Here is a 12,632-nt window from a genome sequence, read left to right on the forward strand (position 1 = left end):
TCAATCCCAAGAACTTCTTTCTCTGAGATAGTTTTTTGTTTGGTTTTGGGTTGGTTTCCCCCCCCCCCCCCCCATTTTTCTGCAGAGGGACTGTATTAGATCAGGTCTTTAGGAGCTCCAAAAGTGATACCAAGTGTAATCTGTAAAATAAGGAAAAAACCAAAACAAAACAGTCAGGAATTTCTAATAGTATGTTTTATCAGTGAAAAATGTTGCTTTTCTTATAAAGGATTGCTTAATGGATTTCCTATTAATGTTATACATATCATAATTATCAAAAAGAATGAGTTTATGAACTCTGAAGAAATGTTTTAGTTCAAAATTACTCTTTTATTAGAAATTGAATTTACAGCAATGTTTAAAAATTAAGGAGTTTGAAATGAAAATGCAGCATTTAAGGAAAGTATTTCAGTTGATTTAATCTTATTTTACTTTCCCCCCGATTTTTAAATCGTGATAGCTTCAGGTCTTCAACATTTAATTCTGATTTTTTTTTTAATAGCAACAATACTTAGAACTGAAAAAGGCAAACAAACAAAAATAACCTGAAAGAAAATTGTTTCATTACTCTGCAGAACAGTGCCTGATTGTTGTATTACTTGTGTTACATTTCTATTTGCTGCTGACCTGAGTCTCTGCTTACATATGTCACAGTTTAAAAAGCTAACTATGGTGCTGAAATGAGTTTTGTTAATATTTAGAAATCCTACATTTATTTAAATTGCTTTTATAATGAGATTAGTTTGACGAACAGATATAAAGGCTAGGCTGGGAAAAATGCAAGCTAGTAAAAAACATAAGATCGGAATTCTGGAATCTGAACTTAGTTACTGAAACATATTTGTGGAAGCAGAACCCCAAAACACTTAGCAGTTGGTAACTTTTAGGATTTTATTTCTTTTCATAGAAAATGATTAGTACGTCTAGTGCAATCTTTAAGTTTGCTTCTTTGGGAACTTTCGTTCATGGGAACCGTGTTCCCATGGTAGGGTAAAATGGTACCTGAACTTTATTTCTTTGGTCACATTAGGTAGCCAAGGGCATTTGATTTTTCTGATCACGAAACAAACATGCAGGGTGGGACAGAAGGCCAGAATCTGTGCTTGCCTGCTTTGTTGTGCTTATTTGAGTGCAGTTGCCCATGCAGGATGGCTAATAATACTGTGGCTAGTAAATTGATAAATAACTATAACTAAGTAGTAATTAGCTAGATATGCCTGTCTGTCTGTATAAACACATACCCTCTGTGCATACACTGGCTCACACATGAATACCAGAGTAAAGAGGAAACAGAAGAGTGATGCCATATAGTACTGTTTTGGGACTACTCCTGTGTTGGAAATAATAGTGCATCGCCTTGTTTTGCATTGGGAGGTGCTGGTCCGTTATGATCCCAGTAAGAAAGGCACTTAGACGCTGTAAAGTATCATTTAAAATGCTGTTTATTAGAGCTATGGTATAAGAAGAGAATAGCGCAGATAATCTTCCACCTCTTCAGATGCTGGGAGCCCTAAGCGGTGTAGCATCGAACAGGACTGCAACTCATGTGCAGCCTGCCATGCAGACCTTGGCCGCAGCAGACATTCTCCCCTTCTCGGTTATTCACACTCTTACAGGATTTTCTTACAAGGAGACAACTCTGTCACTGCTGCAGTCAAAACAGGAACAATGTTCACATGAGAACTTCTTGCTGCACTGTTAGACAAAGGCAAGGCCATGCGGGTGGTACCGAGGGGGTGCTGACCACAGGCCCTTCTTGCAGCGAGTCTGTCCTGCGGCTGAGCAATTTGTGCAGCACAGCCCCGTCCTGTGAGCCATGCTGGGCACGGGCCTCGCAGCACAGCCCACGCCGGCTCAGGCTGGCTGCAGCGTGGGTTGCCGGCTCCTCGATGCGCAGGATCCTGCTCCTCTGCCAGTCAGGATTGCTGTGCACCTCCTACCCACCCGCACCGGAGGGAAGTCTGGAGACAGATTCTGGATCTGTTATAGTGAGCAAAGTCCCAAATACGAAGCACATGCTGTAGTACTGTGTTATGTTCCCATGGTATGATATGTTACGTTTATTATCTTGTACTGCCATGTTGTATGTAGCATTTGTTTGCTGATTTTTAGCAGTTGGGTAGTAGAATATAAGTGTTGTTGGGTTTTCCGGGTAAACGCAGACCATGTAAACTATTTAAAAATAAGATTTGAAAAACAACACAGGTAATATGCTGTAATCAGTATTTTTCATTTTCATCAGTTTCTGACTGTAGATTATTACCTGTTATTAAAATATACAAAATACGTTAAATAAGTTGGAAGCTGGTTTTGACTGTTATACTGTGACTAAATTCCCTTTACTGATGTCTGTTTAAACAAATGTGCTTTTCAAATAGGTGAAGATACAGATTAAGATTAGGAGATTGTGTTAGGGAACTTTGACTCTGGCAAGATGAATAGCTTGAGGAAAAAATAAAGCATTAAGTTCATCCCAGGGCATATCTTTAGACCAGTTAAATCTAGTGTTTCAAGTGACACAAAAGATCCTTTTCAGTAACTCATGGAAATGTGGTCTAAGAGCTGCTATTTGTATGCAAAGTTGAGGGCTAGCTTCCATGTCAGGCTAAGATGAGTTATGTTGAGGTGGCAGTGATTCCTCCTCTGTCCTTTGTCCCCAGCTTTGTGTCCTTGCAAGTTTCCTGGCTCCAGCACTGGGAGTTGAGCTGCTCGGAAATGAATCAATTTGGAGGGGGAAAGGAATGGAGAAGTTAATCCTAGACTTACAACTATACTTAAACACCTCCTCACCTAGTCACACAAGAGCTTGTGCCCTCACCAGAGAGGGGACAGGAATGTATGTTTGGAAGTTAGGGCAGCTCAGGTTGATTTAAGCGTGTGAAAAACTACACTCTCACATGCAGTAGAACATATTTTTATGGGCAGCGTGTTGCGCAGAAGATGTTGAAACAGGTTTACATGCAAGGTGCAAAGATCCATTTGCAAGGTCTGTAGCTGATGGTGTAAATTGATACTGAAGGTGAAAGTTAGTTTCATGGAATAAAGGAAAGCAAACAAGTGAGAGGAAAAAATAGGGAAAGGGAAAGTTTTCCCAGTGGCCAGCTTGGAAGGGAAGTGGTGGGATCTCCCAGACAAGCATCCTCCTCTGTGTGTTGTTTCCCATGCAGCAAATCTTCCCCATAACACTTTCCCATAGTAATTCTGTGGTTTTCATCAGGACCTGCTCAAGCTCCCTGTTCCTTGTTCCTGCTTATGATGCTGGTAGTGCTGCATCAGGGCAGGTGTTGAATGCTGCTTATTGAGCTTTGTGCATGCATGTTATTGGGCTCTGTAATGTATACAAAAAGCTACTGCCAAAAGAAAGGAAAAGGGCAGAGGAGAGAAGGGCTATGGTACACTATAGATACAACACTGTCAACGTATTGGTATTTGCAGGTGAAGGGCCTTGAGAATAACAGCACAGGGAGAACAGCAAGGGAAAAATACAGCTAGAGAAACTCTGGAAGACACTGGCCAGGCAGCTTATCTGAAGGGTTACAGACCTGCAAGTGGAAGGCAGGCTACAGAATTGCAAATGCAAAACTCTTAGCATGGCAGAGAGTAGGGCATTTAAGGCAGTGTGTGACACCAGCGTAAGGTGTTAGCCTTGAAAGTCTCTTCCTGTGCTAAGTTAGGAAGTGCAGGGCAAGTCTGCTCCCCTCTTAAGGGGTAGTTAAGTAGATAAAATACAGTCCAGCTTGGGAGTGGATGAGGTATGGAGGTATTAGCCTGGCTCTTCACTCAAGCTAGTGAATGCAATATGTGCTAGATTGTTAACAGCATTGGGTCATTGCCATTACACTGCATCTCGACCCAAGCTGATAAAGTCTGTGTGATGTTGAGTTGAATCATGTGAATTTATTGGATTAGGTCTCTGGTAGTTTCAGTATCTGTATACTGCAGTTCATTTTGCAATATAGATAGGAACTTGAAACTTTTTTCATCTCACTCTGATGAGACAGCTTGGGAGTCCTCTCTGGATTTTCTTTATTCAAGTAAAATCCGTGCAAGTTTGGTACTAGGAAGCTTGATGGCCTCTGATAAGGCAGAGCTTTTAAAAAAGCTGTGAACCCTGAATCCAGGCATGTTGGACAACTTTTTATTTAACAAAGATTTCTATATTACTAACAGAGATTATGATAAAGGAAAAAAACATTTTTGGCACTCAAAATTTACCAGTTGTATACTACCTATTTAACGCCTCACAAGTAGGAGTTTTGAGCAATTTTGCAACAAAGGCACGTGACGACCTTTCAGCTCAAACAATATACATTACAGAAAAGCTAAAAATGGTGAACATTGCATTTTGTATGGCTTCTTTTACCTAAGAGCTTTACAAACTGACTCTGGAGAAGGAGGTGCTGATGCTTTCAAGGACTGTTCGCTAACGGATTTAGGTTGCGCATTTGTCAGCACACCATTTGGCACAGTTCAGTAGAACTGGCACGCTACTCGGAAGGGACCAAGCCTTGAAACGGTGGGTCAGGTTTGAGAAATACTGGCAGAGCTGAGGATGAAACATGTGCATACTACTCATATCTGTAGCCAATGCTAGAACCCATACTCCCTTGCATCCCTGAGTATGCAGTACGCTTAAACCATGTAGAGCAGTTAAACAATAAAATATCGATTCTGACTACAGGGTCATCCAGCTTGCCTTGTTGCCATTGAATGCTGGTTTGTTTTATTATAAGGGGTTTTTTTTTCAACTAGAATTGAAGAGAGTAATTCCTGAAGTTTAATTGTCCTGCAGTATTTTCAATTATAGAATGTCTGTAAGTGACAAAACAGAAATGATATCTTACAGACTTAACTAAACTAAGTGTTTTCAGCCAAGAAATAAAACCACTAGAAACTGAACAGCAGCTTTTGATGTTTTAGTATGGAAAGTAGTGTTAAACAGATCACAAAACTCAACCCTTGTTTTCGGGGAGATATCAGAAGTTATTTGCTTATTATATAAAATTCCTTAAAATATGTCTCACCACATTCTAGAAAGCTTGAAAAACCTTTATTAAAAAAAAAAAAGCAGCTTTCAAAATTAAAAACACTTGTGAAGCATAGGAGCAAAGAAAAAACAATGACAAGTTAAGGAATGGAAATAAAGTCATAAAAGCAGTTTCTTACTTGGTTTTGAGGAATTTGGATGGTGTGATAGTTCTGTAAGCATGTCACACAAAGTGGCAGTATCCCTGGGATAAACTACAGCTTCTGTGCACTTTGACAGTTTCTGCTGCACTGAGCCTTCATGTTAATTTTGTATGTGGTTGCTTCTTCCTGCATATGTATATTGTATACTACAGACTAAGGAGAAGACTATCACCTTTCTCCCTAGTGCATGGGGGAGAGTGCACAGACCATTCCTCCTTTTCTTTTTCTTCACAGCCCTGTCATTCTGAGCACATATTTCTTTGATGTCAGTGAATGCTTCTTTACAGTGCTGTTTGCAAGACCAAACTCAGAGAAATAGAGAAGCAGCATATTCTTGCCTCTTCTGGAGCCAGCCAAGCTGCCTGGCCACAAAGCGCAGGGCATCACTTGTGGGCATGTAATTCCTACCTACTGGGTAGGTAGCTCCCCTGCTGGGTACTGAGTTGCTGCATGGGACTGTTTGCTTTTGGGCTTAATTGCTCCTGAAATTATGTATATCAGCCCTGTGGACCAGTGCCCTAAATACTGAATCAGCACTTTAAAAATGAGGTATAGTAAAAGGAAGTTTGAGGACCAGTCTTAGGCCAACTACATCTGCAACTGGTAGCTTCATAGTGGACTAACATGTTCTGGAATCTAATGATTGAAAAGGGAGTAGGCTGTGTGATTATTGGATAAATTACTAAAATCGTCACATCAGATTAATAAAAGATTGTATGGTGAAAGAATGGAATAAAATTAAAAGTTTGTTTATTCTACAAATGCTGAGTTAAAGATTAAATACATGCATCAAAGGGAACAGATTTGAGGCTAGTGTTACTTGACATGAGTGTTTAGCAATGCAATCTAAATCCTGACGCATCTTCATCTGTTTCACAAAATTTACATAGTCCTATGGGGGAAAAAAAACCAAAAATCTAGCCAAAAGAACAGCTCTGGCAGCCAAATTTTGATGTGAGTGTGTTGTACTGCAGGATACAACATAAAATCTGTTGAGACTATGTCCAGAAGTACACCTACAGTTATACAACCCAGTTATCTAATTTACAGAAAGAGAATGAAGTCTGAAATTCTCCTGGCCTTTAGAAGTCCTTCTATGCTGTCTGAGCACCCTGTTTACCTTCTGGCAGGAGACCCCTCTCTGCATGGAAGGCCTCATCCATTTAAGGCACAAATAGTCCAGTGCATAATGTAAAGGGTTGTTGGATCTGAAAGACTTTGATCTAGTATTGATTAGATCAGCCAGTAGCCTGGAAAAGGTAAAGTTCAGATTATTCTGTGGAATCTTTTCATGACTCTAGACACATGGTTAGCCTATTATCTGTTGCTGCATTCCAGTTACTGAGGCTTTCTGTTGAGGCTTTCTGCAACAGAGGAGGATTTTAGGCACAGCTGTGTACAAAGCAGATTGTTTTTTTTCCCAAGCATATGTACTGTGGCAGATGTGAGGACACTATGTTGCCTAAAGATAGGCCTCTAGTGCCACTTGAGACATTGTAGGGTGTTTGAGACATCCACATGGGACCAGTGGATTTGGCAGAAGACCTAGAGGAGACCTTTACTAGAGTGGCAGCTGAAGGCCAAGCAAGATACCCTAGAGCATTTCAAATGGCCCTGTGTAGCTAAGTTTAGGCAATTGAAGGAATCCCTAAAAGGGGGTTCGGTCATCATACCATTTCATATAATCCACCAGGACTCCAGCTATTCATGGGAAACTTGTGCTTTTCGTGGGTCAGTCCTGTGTCACGTCATGCGGATGTCTTAGGTACACAACTGCATCTCAAATGGTACTGTGTGCTTGTGTTTAGGCAGCTAGATGCTATTCTTTACAGTGCTGGTGGGATTGAGATCCAAGCTCAGTTGCCTCTCTAATAGTCTCTGCCTGTGCACTAGAAACCCAGTCTCCCATTATAACCAGTGGAAGGTCTAGTCAGAGCAGTCACTAGTCTAGAATGCTGTTTGTCATGCCATAAACTAGGATGTCTAAATTTCATAGGGATGTCTCCAGAGCTTCACTGTAATAGCAACTTAGGTATTTAGTTAATGTGTAGAAACTAAATTTAGGCATCTGAATCCAGAGCTGAAATCTACTCTGAGAAATAATCCTAAGAATGTTGATTTGTAATAATTTTATGAGTGCTATAGTGGGAGTCATCTGACTATCTCAGTGAAAAGACTGGAAGGTCTCTCCCCAGAGAGAAGAGGGAGAGAAAAGTATCAGAAGAACAAACTCTTTAGGGACGTATCTTGGTAATAACAGTTCTAAGGAGAGGCAGGCATGCAAGTACTGAAATGCTTTTGATTGAACAAAGTCATATTTTGCTCCAAAAAGCTGTTAGGCTGTGGACACCAGTGCCCTCGCTCCCCAGGTGAAGTGGACCCTTGGTTCTGAAGCCTGTTGTGTTAAGCTGAGTTAGTCACAGGAGAATAAACCCTTTGGTCAGGAGCAGTGTGGGTGGGCACTGGGATTTTTACCTTGCTATAGTTGTCGGCTTCAGACTTCAGCCATAGGGTACAACATCCCTCCTCTAAAAAAGGCCAGAAAGAGTCAGAGATGCTTTGCCTGAATTTCCAGTCAGTGTTGCAAAGTTTTGTCCTTAGAATTTGCATTTTATGGATTAAGAGGTGTGATGATAAAGATGTTTACTGACTCACTTTGCGAAAACTCCTTTCTGCATTCCTTGCCCTCCTCCAAATCTTTTGGACAAATGGGCAAAAACCCTTGTGGAAGAAATACTAAAAACTACTTGGAAATAGAAATTAAGAGTTTGATTAGAATAGGTTATATCTCCTTAAATACACCGTAATCTCATTCTGAACAACAGATATGGATTTCAGAGAGTTAAAATTTAGGGAAAGAAAGAATAGTCCTAAAAGTACTGCAAGTGATTGTTCAGATTAGCAATTTAATTGTTCAGCTGGAAATGGCTGATTTAGACCATTAGATGGCAGCATGAATTTGTGTTTTGGTGCAAGAATTTCACAGCAGAAGCACTCTTTCAAAAGTTGCCTTTTTCTATTCTGAAGCTTTTCATGACTTTAAAATGTCGTAATTCCAGCATAAATCAATTAAACCCAGGTTTGCTGCAATGTTTTGTTTCATCATTTTCTTCAAGTTTTCTTCTCCTATAATGACTGAAGCTGTAATGCAATAACTTCAATGGCATTTTCCCTTTTTTATATAAATCTAGTGTGAGTAAAAGGTGCCAGTTTGTCAGCAGTGAAAATTGAAATATTTGGTGTATCCATACAAAGACAGCAAGAATTCTGCATTTCATGATACTATCTTATTTCTCAGGCTTGACCTGAACACATTTCCTTAAAGATCAGGCTGCAACTCGGCCACCAAACCTGCACTCTGTTCATACTAATAAAGCTTTCTGATGATTTGAACATCTATTCACTTGGAAGGGATTGAGATTGCTGACTGTTAATTGATTCAGTTTTGTACATTACCAGTTGAGATAGGATTCAGATCATATCTTAAAGCAAAGTCTTGTACATCACACTGTTATTACCCTGTTAGTGTATCAACATTATGTTGTAATAATCCACTCACAGACTTTTAAATGAATTCTTTGTGTTCATCTTCTGCATGCTACATTTCACTTCCCCTGGCCTGTTTGTTCCCACTCATTGCCTGCCTCCCACACAGACATATTGTTATAAGGAAAGTGTTGAGTACAGCTGTGCTAGGATTTTTCTTTGCTAGTATTTGTTTCTAGGAAAGGAAAAGGGAGAAAGTCAGTCCATTTCCTGTTAGTTTAAAACAGCAGAAACATCTGTTTGTCTTAAGATAGTTTTCCCAAAAGAACAGTGGCGAGGGAGCTTGCAGGTGATGAGCTTTGCCATTGCCAGTAGCTATCAGTTTAGACAATAGTGATTAGTATGGTTGGCTTAAAAAAATATAAAAATTCCTTAAATGACGGAGGATATTTATTCCTGCAATAAAATTTTTGACAGCTAATGTTTAATTTCTACAGTGTTCTAAATCATAAAAATACATAGAGTATCTGGGATCAGAAAACCCAGATTCTGCTGTAGAATCCATAGACGCCATTAAATTCTGTCCAAAAGCAATTTTTCTGCAGTCTCCTCACGCTGTTATGGTGAATTTCCACAGTGCTCACAAAATGGTGCGAGGTGACATGTCCTAGCACAGCATGCATGTAATCCTTCTGTCAGACGCATCCTATCGCTACCATCCACTGCATTAATGGGTGCATTTAACCTATCAAGGATCAATAAAATATACACTCTTAAGTGTATTTACAATATTACATTGACAGCTGTTAAAATAATGTTACGTAGACTAAAAATCAAGCTGACAAAATAGAGAGTAAGCTTTGTGGGTAGTATTCCCAGTACAGCGTCTCTTTATTCAAGTCAATACCCTTATCTGGTACCATTAAAATCTTTTTAACCTTAGCTTTAGAGCATCTAGATGCTTCATCACTCTTCATGCCTAAAATGTCATACGTAAGGCATGACATTTTACACTATTGTGGTATTCTAAACTGTCTTCACTCAAGGTTAAGTAGTTTTGTCAATGACCTCTTGGCCCTATTTACAGAGGAGCTCCTAAACCCTAATACTTTATTCTTCTCTTAATTAATATTTTTCTTCATTGTCTTTCAGGATATAACGACCTCCCCAGACCACTTGCTTTCTTGCTCTATCTGTTAAGAGGACTGCCCTTTCCTTTTGTGGTCCTTGGCGCACATTTTGGCTTTCTCCTGAAGCTTCCTTCAGTGGACAGGGTTCTTTTCTTTGGGTTTTCAACTTCCTCACATCTTTATCTGCTCTGGAGAAGGTACATTTGGCTCCAGATCTGTGTCTCCAAGTGTCAGCCATGACTTGTCTCATTCTCACTTAGGCTGAAAGCATAAAGAGGTGAAATACAGATCCTCCTCATCTTTCGTTTCTTAATGTCTGTCTTTCAACACTGTTTTTCCACTTGGGAGAGTTTCTGTAAACCTTCTGACTGAAAGATTTTCAGAGCCAATGGCCTGCACCAGCACCTTGTGAATCTCTTCAGTCTGTTGGCTTTGAACTCACTGGGTGCCCTTTCTCTAGACCTGATTAAGGCAGCTTTACTTTCAGGATATGGACAGAAGACTAGCGTTGTTGGTGTGCATAAAAATAAGCACTGATTCAGCTTGCTCGTCCAGAAGCAGGAACATTTTTGGTGTATTTCTTTCTTTCCACAGTTAGCTTTTTATTGACCCTTATCTTTTTCCCTGTACCTCTGCTGAACTGTGGATATTTCAGTTGAGAGACCTGTGAGATAGTGGGTTCAATGGAAGCAAGCCTAGGTGGCCTCCTTTCTTGTTACAGCCTTTCAGCTGTGTCCAGAACCTGAACATTCGTTACCAGTAAATATGTTCTTCCAGAACCTGAACATTAGTTACCAGTAAATACATTCTCTTTCCTTTGCATGCTTTTTTGGTAATGACATAGATGAACTCCTGTTAGAGCTCAAATGTTAGTTTGAGAGGCTGTCATAATTTTCCTGAGGGAAGCAAGCAGAAAGGTTAGTGGCTGATTTTTGACAGATTATAACTCAGTAAGATCTGACTGGAATTGTACTCTCTCCTAGTCCAAGGTCTTTGTCCCTTTTGAACTGAAAGTTCTGCCACAGATTGAGGAAGTATTAAATTTTCTCAAGAAAGGTTTTCAAGATTCTTTCATAACAGAATATATGGAGTCTGAATACAGAATTTCTCACCAGCAACCACTGTGTTATAGTTTCTCTTCAGGTCTTCTCTACAGTAGTGATTTTCGTGGCAGCTTGTGTTCTGTGAAAGAAAGTATAGTTACCACCTCTTCCGAAATGCTAATTCCCAGGTTCTTCTGAAGATGCTTGTCTTTTTAGGATATTTTAAAGAGGAATGCCAGTTTAAGTTGGTTATCATCACAGAAAGGATAGCTGTGTTCACAGCATCATGTATTTTGGCACCATGATTTGTTTGGATGATTTGTTTCACTGAAATGGGGCTGAATCCCCCAGTGTTGTGATCAAAAGGGAAATCATCTTTAGAAAAAAAACCAGCTCAAAACTCTCTTAGCTTTGAGGCTCTTTTCCATGACAAAAGAGGAGAAAGTGGAGTCTAATCATCTTACTGATTTAGATTCAAGTCTGACATTAGTGTCAGTGAAACAGAAATGGGAATTCTTAAGGGGGTGGACATCAGCAGCTGAGCCTTAGTTCCGTTCAATAAAGGTAACTGACCTTGTTTACTAAGTCAAAGGTCATCATAACCATTTCAGATACACATATGATCAACAGAAGGAGATTAAACTCTTCAGAAGGGATAGGCAAGGAAGGAGGGGCGGTGGGGTAGCCCTGTATGTTAGGGAGTGCTTGACTGTCTAGAGCTTGATGATGGTGACGGTAGTGTTGAGTGTTTATGCGTAGGAATCGAGGAAAGCCAACAAGGCAGATATCATGGTGGGAGTCTGTTACAGACCACCCAACCAGGATGAAGATGCAGACGAAATATTCTATAAGCAGCTGGGAGAAGTCTCACAATCACTAGCCCTTGTTCTCATGGGGGATTTCAACTTACCAGATGTCTGCTGGAAATACAATACAGCGGAGAGGAAGCAGTCTTGGAGTTCCTGGAGCATGTGGAAGATAACTTCCTGACATAGTTGACGAGAGAGCCAACTAGAGAAGGCACCCCACTGGTCCTGTTGTTTGCAAACAGAGAAGGACTTGTGGGTGATGGTTGGAGGCTGTCTTGGGCATAGTGATCATGAAATGATAGTTTTCGGTTCTTGGAGAAGTAAGGCAGGGGAGTCAGCAGAACTGCCACCTTGGACTTCTGGAGGGCAGACTTTGGCCTGTTTAGGAGACTGGTTGACAGAGTCCCTTGGGAGGCAGTCCTGAAGGGCAAAGGAGTCCAGGAAGGCTGGACATTCTTCAAGAAGGAAATTTTAAAGGCGCAGGAGCAGGCTGTCCCCATGTGCCAAAACATGAGCTGGCGGGGAAGACCTGTGTAGCTGAACAGAGAGCTTTGGCTGGAACTCAGAAAAAAAAAAGGATAATTTATGACGTTTGGAAAAAGGGGCAGGCAACTGAGAAGGGCTACAAGGATGTTGTGAGGTTATCCAGGGAGAAAATTAGAAGGGCCAAAGCCCAGCCAAAACTTAATCTGGCTACTGCCATAAAAGACAATAAAAAATGTTTCTATAGATACATAAGCAACAAAAGGAGGGCTAAGGAGAATCCTCATCTTTTATTGGATGTGGGTGGAAACATAGTGATAAAGGATGAGGAAAAGGCTGAGGTACTTAATGTCCTCTTTGCCTCAGTCTTTAATAGTAAGACCAGTTGTTCTTCGGGTACCCAGACCCCTGAGCTGGAAAACAGGGAGCAGAATGAAGCCCCCATAATCCAAGGGGAAATGGTTAGCAACCTGCTACACCACTTAGACACA

General features: G+C 40.5%; 1 protein-coding gene across 2 annotated transcripts in view; it reads left to right on the forward strand.

Moving 5' to 3' along the window:
* The window catches only part of STAU2 (staufen double-stranded RNA binding protein 2), a 175,311-nt gene that overhangs the window by 30,575 nt on the left and 132,104 nt on the right, over positions 1-12,632 (forward strand). The gene's annotated exons all lie outside the window — the stretch shown is intronic.

The sequence above is a fragment of the Haliaeetus leucocephalus genome, unplaced genomic scaffold (genome assembly GCF_000737465.1).
Source record: "Haliaeetus leucocephalus isolate CR32 unplaced genomic scaffold, Haliaeetus_leucocephalus-4.0 Scaffold506, whole genome shotgun sequence".
NCBI lineage: Eukaryota > Metazoa > Chordata > Aves > Accipitriformes > Accipitridae > Haliaeetus > Haliaeetus leucocephalus.